The sequence below is a fragment of the Vulpes vulpes genome, chromosome 2, assembly GCF_048418805.1.
Source record: "Vulpes vulpes isolate BD-2025 chromosome 2, VulVul3, whole genome shotgun sequence".
NCBI lineage: Eukaryota > Metazoa > Chordata > Mammalia > Carnivora > Canidae > Vulpes > Vulpes vulpes.
The window spans coordinates 84385922-84400389 of record NC_132781.1 but is presented as its reverse complement, the minus strand read 5'-3'; the positions used below and the strand labels follow the sequence as shown (position 1 = coordinate 84400389).

Below are 14468 nucleotides of genomic sequence, written 5' to 3'. Positions count from 1 at the left end.
CCCTCCTATTTATTTTTATTTCTTAAATTTCAGTATAAAAATAAATAAATTTCAGTATAATTGACACACAGTGCTATATTAGTGTCAGGTGTGCAATATAGTGACTCAACACTTCTATGCATCACTCAGTGCTCATCATGATAAAAACACGGTTCTTAATCCCTTTCACCTATTTCACCCATCCCTCCACCCAAACCAGTTTATTCTTTATAGTTAAGAGTCTGTTTTTCTTTGTTTGTCTCTCTATTCTGGTTCTTCTTGTTGGTGGTTTTGTTTCTTAAATTCCACATATGAATGAAATCATGCTAATTACTCTTCTGCAGACCAGATGCAGAGGATTCTGAATCTTTCTCAACCAAGGCTCTTACGTATACAACCAAATACAGAAAACAATTTTTTTTTGACTAATATCAATTCTCCCAAGGATCCACATAACTATTACCTAGTGTTAGATGCCTAGGGGAAAAAAATAACTCATTATATAAAATGGATGCTTTACGGCATTCAGGCTTAACAGTCTGAAGAATCTCCTCCCCTGCTAAGAAAGGCTGAGCGAAGGTGGGGCCGCAGGATGGAAATGATGTGGGTTCCTGAATCACCACATAGATTTAAAAAACTCACAACCAACCAGGACATCAGTGTTGGATATTTACATAAAAGAAAAATCGATTTCTAGTTTGTTAAAGCACTGAAAAACCAGTGTTGATTTTTTATTGCAACTAGCATTATCTAAATTAAAACAAATAAGAGATCCTTTAACCACAGTACTGTGTAATTGTCTGCAAAATCAACAACAGCAACCAAGTGCTTATACTATGCCAGTTATTGAAATAGGAACTGGAAACAAAATATTCATAAGACACATTTACATCCTAAATTAAATTTGGTTTAGGAGAAGGAGAGCAGAAATATGCATATTAAAATGATTGTTAAATACATTACTATTTATCAAGAAAAGCAATAAATATGGTTTAACTGTTTAATAAATTTCATTCAATGAAAGTACACTAATAATCACAAAATAAGCAATTTTATGGTACAATAAAACTGTAATAAAAATAAATATATACGTGTCTTACAAAATTAAAGCGATTGAAGGAATCTTCAACAAGGGGAAGCTGCATATGCGCCACTAAACTGCAAGGTGAACTAATGGAATAGAGAGCATGTCTTGCAAACTTTCATGGTCAAATTACTGAAACACATAATCATTACAAGTGCTCAAGGATAATTCTATTATCTGTATCAGGAACAATAATGCGTTTTTACTCCTTCACTTAAAATATTTTAAAACCTTATCTCCTTCATTGTTTTAACCACAGAGTCATTATTTCTTACTGAATTATTTCATTAGTTTTTATTGAAGGATGTTACAAGATTATTGTGTAAAATCAATGTAGTGATGATTAAGAACAGTTCTATTACATTGCACAGGCATCCTCTTTATGAGAATCTGTGGAGAATATTATTTCCTGTCTCTATTAGAGAGAGGTCACATATTTTTCTTGGCTAAAAAAAATCTTTAAATTTAATATGCTGACTTTATTTTGATTTCCTGGATCTTGCAGACAAGTGCTTTTGAAGGCAGGGACTTCCAATTGGCTCATCTGGCACACCCAAAATTCATCCTTCCTTTCTTCCTATAGTAATAAGAATCCTAAACTTTAGAATGCATATTTTAACTAGTACACTGATTATAATATAAGAAATTCACTAACTTGTCATCCATTGGGTTCTGTTTATGGATCAAACTGAACCATGAGACATGGTGGGAAAATGCGTGTATATGCCTATGGCTGTCCCCCAATGACTCAGTCACTTCACTTTTCTCCTTCCCCAGGAACACCTCCACTGTGCCCTCTGATATTTTCAAACTGAGATAGAAAAGTGTGGTTTATGTATACAATGGAATATTCCTCAGCCATTAGAAATGACAAATACCCACCATTTGCTTCAACGTGGATGGAACTGGAGGGTATAATGCTGAGTGAAATAAGTCAATCAGAGAAGGACAAACATTATATGTTCTCATTCATTTGGGGAATATAAATAACAGTGAAATGGAATAGAATGGAAGGGAGAAGAAATGGGTAGGAAATATCAGAAAGGGAGACAGAACATAAAGACTCCTAACTGGGAAACGAACTAGGGGTGGTGGAAGGGGAGGGGGCCAGGGGTGGGGGTGACTGGGTGGCAGGCACGGGGGGGGCACTTGACGGGATGAGCACTGGGTGTTATTCTGAATGTTGGCAAATTGAACACCAATAAAAAATAAACTTATTATTAAAAAAAACACAGGCTTATCTCATTTTACTGTACTTTGCCTTATTGTACTTCACAGATACTGTTTTATTTTTCCCTACAAATTGAAGTTTTATATCAAATAAATCTATTGGCACTAAAAAAAGAAAAAAGAAAAGTGCACCACTACCCAACTATGTGATTGGACGAAATCTGGCACGTTGACAGGTCCCAATGCTGGCGAGGATGTGCTGTAACTCTCCTTCACTGCTGGTGGGAATGCAAAGTGCTTCTGCCACTTTGGAAGACAGGTTAGTGGATTCTTATAAGAGTAAACATCCTTTAATCACAAGATTCAGGAACTCCTTAGTAATAACCCAAAGAAATTGAAAACGTAGATCCACACCAAAACCTGCACATGGATGTTTAGAGTAGCTTTCTTCATAATTGCCAAACCCATTTTTCTTTATATGGAGATGTCTTTGACATGTAAAAATATTGTGCATGAAAGACATACGACTTAAAGTCTAAACTTGTCTGACTACTATTGCTCCAACCTCGTAGCTGGTATCCGTAATCCAAATTCATTCCTTTTTTTTTTCCTCCCCACATATGATTCCAAATTATCTGGTGATGATGTACATAATCATATGACTTCCTTGTCTAAAACTCCTGAGTTCTTATTTGTATTAAAATAAAATCCAAACCTTCACCTGACCTCAAAGGACCTGTATGATCTAGTTCTCCTCTACTCAAGGTCCCCTCTGCCACTTAACCTTTATTTATGACCCATACACAAGGGTCTTCTAGGATCATTCTGATCCTCTAACATCTCTCTCTCTCTCTCTCTCTCTTTTTTTTTTTTTTTTTTTGATCCTCTAACATCTCAAACATTTATTTCCTAACATGTGTTTGTAAAAATAATTTTATTTTAGGACCTTCTTTCTTGTACCTCTATGTAACTAAACCCTTAATCTGTTTCAGATTTTGCTCAACTTTTTTTCTTTACAAAAATTCTTTCCATTCTTAGCCTATCACACTCAGACCGCTCTTCCATCGTTACAACCACCTACCTCAGATTCTTATGTTTTTTTCTTAATAACTTTAATTATTTTATATTTTAGATAGCCATAGTATTTTTTACTATTTCCTCCACTAGAGTGGTAAATACCTGAGGGCAAGGGCTGGCTGCATCAGTTCCCAAGCATACCTCCTGGGCTAACTCAGGGCATAGAAGAAAGCAGACGATCACTCTGTATTTCCTGAATGAAAATAAAATTCTTGCTGAAACAGAATTCCTGAGAGTTTGTGCTGGTCAAGTATTAAACTACTAATAACAAAACAGAGTCTTCTCTCTTCACCTAACTATTTATAACACTTGGTGAAGTTACTTACCATGGGGCTTTAAAGGATGACAAGATAACAGGCCGAGTGACTCACATTTTCTGATAATAGAAAGTTAACTAGATTTGATTCTACGTATAATATATAAGAAATTAAAGGCTGTGCCAGATTTCCTGGTTTAAAATTGGAGAGATATAAAAAGAAAATCAACAAAAAACAAAAAATAAAATAAAGTAAAATAGGAGAGATGGGCTTCTCAAGGGCACTGGCAAAGGCCCCTCGGCCACAGCGCTGGATGTCTTCGGGTAGAGCCAGGGTCCTCTTGGAAATCCTCTGCTCTGTTCCAGGCCCGGGCATCCGTGCTGGGGTATCCACTTCTTGCTTCAGGGGCCTCATTACTAAACACAGCAAGTCTTTTAGCATCGTTGGAGTCCTGTAAGAACTGAATGTTTATAAATCGATTGTTCTGGAAGACTTCTTTTCTTTTTCATATCTTCTGCTTAAAAATGCTACGTGTTTTACATTTGAAAGCAAGTGGCTGCGTGATACCCAAGTTCTTGTTTTCTCTAACCTGAGAAGTGTGTGTGCATGGAGGGGGAGCTGTGTTTCCTACCTAATCAGCAGCTTCTGCTACTGGGTGATAGGGGAGGCCTTTTAAATCTCTTTGATGAAATGAGCCATTTTCTGCTTGGTCTCGGCTTAAAATGGATCCCCCATTGTGCAGCAGCAAAAGCATCGTTATACATCTTCCATAACACTGTTAAATTTCCTTCTAAGAAATGCAAGGAAAACGTTAGGGCCGTGTGTTTAATCACTACATGGCAAATATTGTGCTGGCATCCCAGTACTTACTTACCTTAAAAAATACATTTTAAGTGAGAAACATTCATATGACAAGAGCAATTTAAGAACCTAATAGCCCTAGACGACAAAATTTTTATTTGTACTCGTACCTTTAATATCTGTGGATATGGATATGAACAATAAATAACTGTATACACAGATGACCGATTATCATATTATCCTTGCCAACAGATAGTTGAAGGAATGCACCAATCCAGAGAAGCAAAAAGTCTACATAAGCCTCTGAAAAATGTTTCTAAGAGGAGAAACAGTGAAGTATTTAGTCAAGTTATAAAGAACAAAATACTAAAGACTACGGGGAATAACGTGAAACACCAAGTGGACAGCTTTTGTCATGGCAACAATATAATTAAGGATGTAAACAGGAGCTACTCTCAGAATTTATTCGAGGTATGAAATAGGCTGCAGAAAATTCTCTAATTTATTTCCTAATAGAAAGGATGTTAATTAGACAAGTAGATGAATAACTTGTACCGTGACTGCTCTCTGGGCACCCCGCAGGGGCACAGGCCAACAAGAGCGCGGGGATGAGGAGCAAGGTAGAAGGACTGACTGGCTCCTGAACATACAGACAGAGGGAACGGCACATTCCCTGTTCGAACCCCGGTTCGGTGGTTCTACAACTTAATTGTATCCCGGTCGCCTGAAGAGACTGTTGCAGTGCAGGTGGCTGGGCTCCATCCCCCAAGTTTCTGACTTAGCAGGTCGGGGACACGGCTCCTTCTCATCCTAATAAAATCCCGGGTGTTGCTGGTTGCTGCTGATCCTGGACCACGTGAGAACCACAAGCCAGGCTAAAGAGAGAAGTCCTACAAAACGTGCTCTGATGTCAGCACAGCCCCAGGATCAGCAGCGCTGATCACACATCACGCACACGCCGATGTGGGATGAGGCACAGGGAACGGGGTCAGAGGTCAGGAGAAAGAGAATTGAATTTGAGATAAGACAATATTTTCCAGGATCTGAGTTGCTGAACAAACCAGAGGTTCAAAACCCTCAGAGGGTGTTGGCCCAGCCTAGAAATTGCACTAGACCCTCAGTCGGCTAGAGTCGTAAGCTTTCTATGAAAAGTCTTAATGAGAAATCAGACTATTCAAATAGTAGAATTTAAAGTGTGTCTGCTGTTTCATTTGTTTAATAGAAAAGAGTCTGTGGTTCATGAAACTCATGGGTTCACATAGGTACCTACTATATGATTCTAATTTGAATGGTATGTAAGCCACTGGCGGGATCCACAGCCAAGGATACGGTCCCTACCGTGGGTCCCTGCTGCCCAGCAGGCCCGCAGCTATGAGGAAGGGTGGGTGGGCGTGGAGTGATGATAAATAGGAAGTCAGCACACATCTCTGAATCTGTTAGAGGAAGGGAATTTTTGAAAATTTAATTTCCAGCCTAAGCAAGCCACAGAGAAGAGTCCACCACGGTCTACGCCTTGTCCTCTTGGTGTTCCTACACATCATTTGAGCCATATTTAATGTCCAAATAAGCACAATAGGTTTTAACTACCACAATGCAACTAACTGTCCCACATTAAACCCCAAACACGCTAGCCTGCTCCCTCAAAAGAGGATACACAAAATCTTACTTGATTCATCTTGAGGTGATGTTCATTCTTCTAAGTCATACTCCCCTTTGATATTTTCTGACTTTGATATCTTCTCACTTAAATACTGAAATATAAGGTTGATTACTATGAACCCATCAACGTACCTTCACCTTAACAATGAAGGAACAATAGTGAAAGATAGTGAAAAACTAAAAACAATCATAAATTGACACACACCTCACAGACACGTGTGTACACGTACACACATACACAAAAAGGAAGAAACGGCTGCAACCGCTCGTCCTCCTTGCTGCAAGTGACCTGTGGTCAAGGCTGATATTGATCATTTCCATTTTCTGCTGCCAATTTCCCGTTTCCTTTGATGTTGGAAAGCACCGCAGACGAGTATGGTTTCTTGACTGGCACAGTGACCCCAAACTTTATTCCTTAAGCTTCTGGACCATTAAGAATCCTGTCTGATAGATTTGAAGTTTGCCATCCACTGTCATCACAATACACAGCAGCGAGACTTCTGCATGTCGTTCATTCTCCTTCTCCCTACTTGCATTGTGTGGCCACAGCCACTTCCTCTTAATAGCTGGGAAAGAGGTTGAGAAAGGACATGGTGAATAAAAAAACAAAATAAAAAAAAAATAAAAACCTATGAAGTAAATGAAGGAGGAGCCTTGGAGGGACCAGTGGTGATGACGTGTCATGAACTGAGGCAGATGATTAACAGATAAATATTTTATAATAGTTGAAGCTAAAAACGCTTATAGGACAAACACGAGTTTTAACCTGGAATAAATGATCAGTAAAGAGGAACTGCGAGCATGGAGTCTCCCTCAGGAGAAGAACGGTGTGAGATACGAAACAAGGCAACCACAGAGACTGAACAGGGAGGCCCTGACGTGGTTGGATAGGCCCCAGATCGTCGCACCGCTGTATTTCTTGCATTAATCAGAATTGGCTCAGGAACCGGGTCATTGTGAGGCATTGTAGACTGTATTGATGGAGCAAATGTAAAAAGCTGAAAACAAAAGGAACGGAGGGAGTAAAATGTATTGGGACTGACAATTACGTTTTTTTCCTCTTCATTTATGTATCTGGCTCACACAGATCCTGGTGAAAAATTAAAATGACTGATTCTTTAGCATAAATTATAGATTAATTCTTCTGATAGTCTAGCATCAACTAAGCAACTAATTTGCAATCCATTTTAGAGTGTCATAGGTTCTTAGCTCGAGGCTCCGGCTATTTCATTTTTGCATATTTTAATAATGAATAAAGTCCTACAATGTTTACTGTGTCCTTCTCTGGCTTGGAGAACGTAGATCTTTGTCTTTTCCATGAATTATAGCTACTCTGGTGTCATTAGCCATTTTCAGCTGTGAACACCTGGAACACCGGAGTTGTCCTTTGCAGCCTGGTATCTTAGCACGGATGATTATGCATTAGCTCCCGATTTTATATCTTCCAAATGCTTTACAGCCTATGTTTTATTAGTTGCTGTTAAAAAACAAACCTGTAAATCATCTCAGGAGTATTATCTTTTTTTTTTTCCTTGTTTGTAAAGGGAATAAAGCCACATATAAACTAAGCAGCTTGCAATCAGAGCAGGAACATCAGAGGCAGAAATCTCTATTTCTCTGAAGTGAGTGCTCTCGGTGTTTCATCCACAATCTACCTCAAAATTCGAGCTATTTTTGGAGAAATGGAAAGTTGGACAAGAACCTACTGAAAATAACCAAATCAATATTGCAGTAAAGTTATTATTCTAGATGCTTCAGTCTTCCCCTCTACTCATCATTTCCAAGAAACCGGGGTTGGATTCTATGTCTATTTAGCATTTCCAACTCTTCCATTTTCTTTATCTTTTTAAACATAATTCCTGGCTGGAGAGAAATTTAGCAGTCTGAAGTGTTACTTTTTTTTTTTTTTTCCCTCCCAGCATATAAACATGGCCAAACCTATGACTATTTTTAGGTTAGTGTTTCTTTCAAATTCATGCTGTCTGATTTATTTTACTCTCAACCTGATCTCAACTACTCTACATTCCTCTGCACTGTTCTACCAAATACAAATCTAATATTTCACTGTAATATATTATTCTATTCTGTAGCTCTCGGCTGTGCAGCAAGGAATCATGTGTTTTAGCAAGGTCTTTAACTGAATGGTGAACTACAAACCACGTGGAAAAGCACAGATTTACAAAACTCCAAAACCAAGTGTAACTCACGTATTAATTTCTTGATGAACCATAAACCAAACTGTTATTATTTTCTTATAAAACATCCATTTAGAATGTCAGTCTTCAGTAGAACTAAGCCAATATATTTTTTTATTCTGTTGAACTAGACAGGATCAATTTTTTTTTCTGGTCTTTGAAATATTCCTCCAGCAAGTCTTTTCATTCCCATTCCTGCACTTAACATCCTAACTCAGACCCTAATCTCCATGCTTAATTACTGTTAGGGTTTTCTAGTTTGTTTCACTGGAGTTCTTTAAGTGAAACAGTATTCATATAAATGCACTAACCCCTCTAGTCATGCCATCCCTTTGAGTCAGCTCTTTTAAGGCCACTGTAACACACTTTTATCACATTTTAAAAAAATTTTTTTTAAATTTATTTATGATAGTCATACAGAAAGAGAGAGAGAGGCAGAGACATAAGCAGAGGGAGAAGCAGGCTCCATGCACCGGGAACCCGACGTGGGATTCGATCCCGGGTCTCCAGGATCACGCCCTGGGCCAAAGGCAGGCGCCAAACCGCTGCACCACCCAGAGATCCCTTTTATCACATTTAAATTGCTCAGGAACATATTAATTCTTATCCCATCTAATCCCATTCTGTCAATTCCCTCTGTACTAAATGCTTCGTAATTAGGTTATTTCTGCTTTGTAACGAGTCTACTGGGACTCAAGGAGAAGCTAAAGATCTTGAAAATGTCACTCATCTAGAAAGTAGGGGAGCCGTAACTGGATGCAAAATGTTTTTGTTTTTAATTTATGCTTTTCCCATTATCTTCTTCATATGTCATTATCTGTATGCTTTCTTTGTGATGAAAAAAAAACTAATCAAACTGTATTTAAAAACAAAAAGAATGTATTCTTTGCGACAAAAGTATAGTTTCTCAACTGGGCTGGTACAAAGACTCAGCAGGTCCAGGACCTCATTAGCTGTGGTCCATCTCACAGTTCTCCTTCTTCAGTGTTGGCTCCATCCTTGGCAGAGTGCTCCACTCATGGCCTCATGAGAGCTCTTGAACCTCATTACTTACATATGTGTGTGAATGACTATGATCGAGAGAATCATGATAGGACTGGAAGAAGTCAGATGCCCATCACTTAATAAAGCAATTTGGACAATATTAACTTAGTCTTAATCACATTCCTTGCGCCTTGCTCGAATAGTGAAATCAAATTATGCAACGTGTAACTTGAGCAAGGAAGTGTGGACGCCTGGATAAAAATCGGTGTGTTCTTATCTGTAGAAGAGGAAATGGGTGCCGATCAATTAAACCCACCAAGTGACTACTCTCTGACAATATTTGAAACTTGCCTTGGGAGGCCAATCTGTGTCAGCTGCAAAACCCTTCTTTGACCATTCCCACTTCTATCACGTTGCTCATGATGTCTGGACTACAAAATTCTCATCCTTTGCTATAACTTGCCAAATCTACTTATGCTTCCAGGCCTGAGTGAAGTCCTATTGTCTTTACAAAAGCTCTCTTACAATAGAATTTGTAGTTCTCATAAGTCCTTAGAATAGTCTTTGAGGAAACATTTCATATTTATAATTTATGGGACCCTACTTAGACTCTAAGAGCCTGTTGAATCCAGCTCCACTTTTACTATATTAGTTCAAGCAAATTAATTAACCTTCTGAGTCTGATCTCTAAGACAGGCATAATCATAATATTTAACTTGTGGTGGTATGTTGGGAGGAATGACTTACATACTACATGTAAAACTCTGAGAGCCATCCCAGATATAAATAAAAAATACAGAAAACTTTGACTGTTTTGTTAGTCTCTTTACCACCAGAATGATGCCCAGAGGAGTGCTAGTTAGATACTTAGTACATGCTCAATGACTGTATCTTGGATTTCCCAAAGCTAAACTAATGTCCGATATGGTAAAGTTGCCTTTTGAAACACATTGGTTCAGAGGACAAATAAAACAGGACACATGCTACACACTGAAGGTTCATGTTCCCCTAAAATTCATACCTAGAAACCTAATCCCCAGTGTGATGATATTTCCAGGTGAGCCTTTTCAGAGGTCATTAGGTCACGAAGGTAGAGCTCTCATGAATGGGATGAGGGACCCTCTAAAATTAACCCCACAGGTCGTCCTCACCCCTTCCATCAAGTGAGGACACAATAAGAAGGCAGCCATTCAGAACCAGGAAGCTGGCTTTTACTAAACACCAGATCTGCCTCTGCCTTAAATGTAGACTTTCCAGCCTCCGGAACTGAGGGAAATAGGTTTCTGTTGTTTATCAGCGACTCATCTATGTGTTTTGTCTTAGTAGCCCATACAGAGACAAGGACAAAAGAAGAAAGCCAGAGAGAGAATATTTACACCAAAACAGAATCACAGAAGGAGAAAGTGAATATTAAATGATGAAACTCATGATTAAAAATTACATTTTTCCATGTTATTTTTTATTTATGCAAACTATATTTTTAATTTTTAATTTTTTAATTTTTTAAAAGAAACACAGGACTTTATTATTCCCATCACAAAGGGCAACTCTCCGCAGGCTGAGGGGAAGAATCCTGATGGTGGGGAGGGGGCACCTACCTGCAGTGATGAGCGGGTTGCGCAGGACCTTGATGACCCGGTCCCCACAGGAACGTCCCGGAGATGTGGGGGTCCTGGCCGACTGGCTTGGACTTCTTCCTGCCCTTGCTACTCTTGGTGACCTTGGCCCACATCTCCTTCATATTTTCTGACATCTTGTTGCCGTGCCTGTCAGAGGCCTTCCGGCATCCGGGAAGCTTCTTGTTGCTGAGGCAGTTGATGAGCACGTGGGGGTTGTTCTTGACTGACTGTGTGAGCACAGAGAGTGGACCCCGGTTAAACCCTTCCTCCTCCCACTTGTGCAGCTCCTCTACGGTCATCTCACTCTTGGGCTTGTTGACGAGGCACATGGTGGAAGGGGCTGCATGTCAGTACCATCTTCCCGCCTTGTTCTAAACACTATTTTTAGAGCAGTTTTAAATGTATAGCAAGGCCAAGAGGAAAGGTACAGGGGTTTCCCATATACTGTCTTCCCTGACACACACATATCCTCCCTGTCACCAATATCCCCCAAGAGTGGCACATCTGTTACGTTTGATGAGCCTACAATGACACATCATCCTCACCTAAAGTCCACACTTGAGACTAGGGTTCACTATCCTAAGGCTTTACAAGGCTTTACAATGACGTGTATCCATCATCATGGCATCATACAGAGTATTCTCATTGCCCTAAAAAATCCTTTGTGCTTTGCTTATTCATCCCTCCCTCCTCTCGCCAGGATCTGGGACCACTGATCTTTTTATCATCTCCATAGTTTTATCTTTCTCAGAATGTCATTTAGTTGGAATTGTACAGCATACAGCTTTTCGGGTTGGCTGCTCTCCCTTAGTCACATCATGGATCGATAGTTCATTTCTTTTAACCCTGAATAATATTCCGTTGTCTGAATGTGCCACGGTAGCCATATATTTACTGAAGTGTATGTTGGCTACTTCCAAGTGTTGACAATCACAAATAAACCCACCATAAACCTCCATATGCAGGTTTTTGTGTAAACATAAGATCTCATCTCCTTTGAGTAAACACCAAGAAGTGTGATTGCAGGATTATATGGGAAAGGAGGATGCTTAGTTTTTGAAGAAACTGCCAAAGTGTCTTCCAAAGTGCCTGTACTATTTTCATTTCCACCAGCAATGACTGGGGTTCCTACTGTTCTACATCTTCGCCACCCCCTGGAATTGTTATTGATCCAGACTTTGGCCTATTGTTATTGATTCAGACTTTGCCTTTCCAGTAGGTGTGCTGTGGTTTCTTATTGTTTTGATTTGCATTTCCCTGATGATACCCTCCTTGAAGCATCTTTTCATATGCTTATTCACTATCAGCATATCTTTTTTTTTTTTTTTTTTTAGCAAATCTCTTTGGTAAGGTGTCTATTGAGGTCTTTAGCCCATTTTTTAATCAGGTAATTTGTTCTCTTATTGTTGAGTTTCAAAAGTTCTTTATATATTCTAGACAATAGTCCATTATCACATATGTGTTTTGCAAATGTTTTCTTCCAGTATGCTTTTTATAAATTCTTTTGGCATTGTCTTTTGCAGAGCTGATTTTAATTTTAATCAAACCCAAATCACCAATTATTTCTCTAATGGTTCATGCCTTTGGTGTTATTTCTAAAAAGTCAGCCCTATACCCAATGTCATCTAAGTTTTCTCCTACATTATCTTCTAACAACTTTATAGTTTTTCTTTTTACATATAGGTCTGTAATCACTTTTAGGTTAATATTTGTAAAGGATGTCAGGAGGTCTGCAACTAGATTCATATTTTTGTGTAGGGATATCCAGTTGTTTCAGCAGCATTTGTTAAAAAAAAAAAATCTGCTCCGTTGTATTGCCTTTGTTCTTTTCTCAGAAATCAGTTGACTATTTTTTTTTAAAGATTTTATTTATTTATTCATGAGAGACACACAGAGAGAGGTAGAGACACAGGGAGAAGGAGAAGCAGGCTCCATGCAGGGAGCCCAAGTGGGACTCCATCCCAAGACCCCAGGGTTACGCCCTGAGCCAAAGGCAGACACTCCACCACTGAGCCCCCCAGGTGCCCTGATGATGGTAGCTTTACAGTAAATCTTGAAGTCCGGTAATTCTCTTCTCCAACTTTGTTTTTCAGTATTGTGCTACCTATTCTGTTCTCTTCTTCTTTCCATATGCATTTTATTTTATTTTATTTTATTTATTTATTTATTTATTTATTTATTTATTTATTTATTTAAGATTTTATTTATTTATTCATGAAAGACACACAGAGAGAGAGAGGCAGAGACACAGGCAGAGGGAGAAGCAGGCTCCATCCATGCAGGGAGCCCGATGTGGGACTTGATCCAGGGACCCCAGGGTCATGTCCTAAGCCAAAGGCAGAAGCTCAACCACTGAGCTGCCCAGCTGACCCACCATGAAGTTGACTTAAACCCAGAAACTCGGATCTCTTTTCAAAACCCGTGCAAGTTTCATTTATCAGTTTCATGGTCATGGAGATCAAGATGAGAAGCTCATTTTATATTATAATGACTATTTTTTTAAGATTATTTATTTATTCATGAGACACACACACACAGAGAGAGAGAGAGAGAGAGAGGCAGAGACCCAGGCAGAGGGAGAAGCAGGCTCCATGCAGGGAGCCGGACACTGGACTTGATCCCGGGTCTCCAGGATCCATGCCCTGGGCTGAACGCAGGCGCTAAACTGCTGAACTACCCAGGGATCCCCTTTCCATATGCATTTTAGAATCAATTTGTTTATATCTACAAAATAGCTTTCTGAAATTTGAATTATGATTGCTTGGGATCTATCCATGTATTTGGGAAGAACGGACATTTCAACATTTCTGAGTTCTCCTATCCACAAACATGCAGTATCTCTCCCTTTATTTACTTCTTTGATTTTATTTATTAAAGCTTTACTGTTTTCCTCATATAGATCTTGTACAGATTTTGTTAGATTAATACTTATGTTATTTTGTGGCTGCTGATGTAAGTGGTATTGTGTTTTAATTTCAAATTCCACTCAGTCATTGTTGGTATAGGAAAATGGTTGACTTCTATATATTAACCTTGCATCCTACTACCTTGCTAGACTCCTTATTAGTTGCAGGATATTTTTTTTTTGTTTATTTTTCCAGATATCTATATAGTTGATAATGTTATCTACAAGCAGAGACAGTTTTATTTTTTCCTTCCCAAATTTCCTTCAAATTGCATTTGCAAATATTTCCATGATGTTGAAAAGCAGTGGTGAGAGGGCATTATTATATCTTAAAATTACGTCACAGTTAATCTGTAATTGAATGTAATTTTACGTGGAATGTAATTTTACATTCCACCAGGAAGATAAAAATGCTTGATACTTAGACAACCTAAGAAAATCATTTTGGGGCACCCAGGTGGCTCAGTCATTTAAGCGTCTGCCTTTGGCTCAAGTCATGATCTCAGGGTCATGGGTTAGAGCCCTGCATGAGGCTCCCTGCCCAGCGGGGACCCTGCTTCTCCTTCTCCCTTTTCCCCTTCAGCTGTTTGTGCTTTCTCACACTCTCTGTTGCTATCTCTGTCTACGTCTCTCTCAAATACACACACAAAAAACTTAAAAAAAAAAAAAAAAAAGAAAATAGCTTCACTATTTGGAAAACAAAACCTATTAGAATTGCAATGAATGATTATAGAAATT

At 38.8% G+C, this 14468-nt stretch overlaps 1 pseudogene; it reads right to left on the bottom strand.

Moving 5' to 3' along the window:
* Nucleotides 1-3841: 3841 nt before the first annotated feature.
* On the bottom strand, nt 3842-11154 carry LOC112909891 (small nuclear ribonucleoprotein Sm D2 pseudogene; annotated as a pseudogene).
* Between the last annotated feature and the right edge of the window lie 3314 nt (nt 11155-14468).